This window comes from Callorhinus ursinus, unplaced genomic scaffold (assembly GCF_003265705.2).
Source record: "Callorhinus ursinus isolate GAN/ISIS: 27379988/994484 unplaced genomic scaffold, GSC_fseal_2.0 scaffold1, whole genome shotgun sequence".
Classification (NCBI taxonomy): Eukaryota; Metazoa; Chordata; class Mammalia; order Carnivora; family Otariidae; genus Callorhinus; species Callorhinus ursinus.
The window spans coordinates 47,158,376-47,160,341 of NW_027397063.1; the positions used below are offsets into that span (position 1 = coordinate 47,158,376).

A 1,966-nucleotide genomic window follows, 5' to 3' on the forward strand; every position below is an offset into this window, starting at 1 on the left:
CTTAGGCTGCTGGAAATTTGACAATGTCATCTTCACTTCTATCTAAATTTTTTGAGATATGTACTTACTAATTCCATGTATGATGTTATTGAAAAATTCATCTTATGCTACCAATGTTCACATCACATTAGGAAGTTGGTGCTCTTTTATGTTTTAGTGCTGTACATTTATAATCTCCATAAGTAACCACTTGCTATATTGCTCTTTTAAAACAATTTGATCAGGTATTTATTCAAAATAAGCTGTCCAAAATGATTTGACTTTTATAGAATAAACACATGTAAGTTTTTAGGCAGCAGGCTTCTTGTTTTCCGTGGTGGGTTTCTTTTTTGCAGCCTTCTTGTCAGCTGCTGGTTTTTTGGTAACTGCAGCCTATTTTTCCACCAAAGGTTTCTTCTGCTTCTTCACACCAAGAGCCTTCTTTCCCTACCACAGGCTTCTTGCCTGGAACCCCCTTCTCATCTGATTTGGCTTCTAAGGCTGCTCTGCCTTATCCATCTGGAATTTGTGATTATTGGCCTGGCAAAGAATGGTGTTCTGACACATGGTCTTTGCATATGGGTTTAGCTTTAACATGATTCTCGGGTTCTTCAGTGAATTCTTCTTCAGGACCCTGCAATGAATCTTCTTTCATGATGTTTGGAGGGCTCTTTGGATCTCTGGACTTTTCAAGATTCTGCTACAGGCTGTATTAAACATCTTGTGCATGGGAAAGTTGTAGTTACTCTTGAGGGAGGCAGCCTTACACCAAGTGCCATACAGATCATCTAACTTGTGGAAAGCACTTTCAGTTCAAATGCAGAAATGTCCCACATGCCCACCAGGAGCAAGTTTCAAAATGTTCAGTTTGCTTACATTAAGTCAGCTAATTCCAGGGGTGTTTCTGAAGGCCTTGATGATACTGTTGACTTCATTGTAGATGATGCAGGGTCCCCTTCGCTGGATATGATGATGGTTTCTCATTTTGCCAGCTCTCATTCGCTGAGAGGCATAGACCTTTTTGATATCATTCCCGGCTTTAAGTTTCTTAAGAAGCAAAACAGCCTCCTTGGTCTCCTTGTAGCCTTCAACTTTATCTTCAGCCACCAAAGGAAGTTCAAGAACTTCGTCAATATGATGACCTTTAGCCATGACCAGTGCTGGTAAGGCTAAGGCAGCCAGGGCAGAGCAAATGGCATATTGCTTCTGTGTTGTGTTCACTCTGTGATGCCAACGGCACCAGGTTTTAGTTGGTGCAAAGACGTGGCCCTCATGACACATATTTCCAAAAGCACCCTGGCCAGAATGGTGAGTCCCACCTTCTTGAACTCCAGGAATTCGAGCCACGGATCTGCCAGTACCCCAAGACTCAGCACGGGTTTGATGACCTGCTAATTCACTGACAGCATATGGCTGTCTGTTGTTTTTGCACAAGTTGGTGTGAACAAAGTTCACAATATCAGGTTGAATGGGAGCCTTGAACACAGCAGGCAAAGTAATATTTTTGTCAGATGATTCCCCCTTTTTGGAGTACACAGATATCAATAGACGAGCACACGCCATCGAGGGGAGAAGAGAGCACCATGCTCCTCAAAACATTTTTAACAAAGTTATACATATACTGATTTCAAAGAGAAAAATAGTTCTTACAAAATTTGTTGTGAAAACTATCAGTCTACTTTCCCATACTCTCACTTTTGGAGGATTATTTTGGGATGTATTTCTGTGTCTCTAAATAACATGCTTTATTGCCACTTCTTGGTTTGTTGATTTTAGGCATAGCCTATTGACTTTCAACTGCAGAATTTTCAGATTGAGCTGAATTTCATCACTCCTACTCTCCACTGCACAAGTGCCACTTCCGAGCCCACATCCTCTTGATAGAGCTCAAAACAGTTGACAGTGAGCTATGTAGTGAATCTTGATAATTTTGCTTTCCTCGCATAGTTTTATATTTTCCCTAAAGGTCATACAATTATCCTTCCAA

At 40.9% G+C, this 1,966-nt stretch overlaps 1 pseudogene; it reads right to left on the minus strand.

Annotated features, from left to right (window-relative positions):
- Positions 1 to 288: 288 nt before the first annotated feature.
- LOC112821446 (large ribosomal subunit protein uL4 pseudogene) lies at positions 289 to 1,563 on the minus strand (annotated as a pseudogene).
- Positions 1,564 to 1,966: the final 403 nt, after the last annotated feature.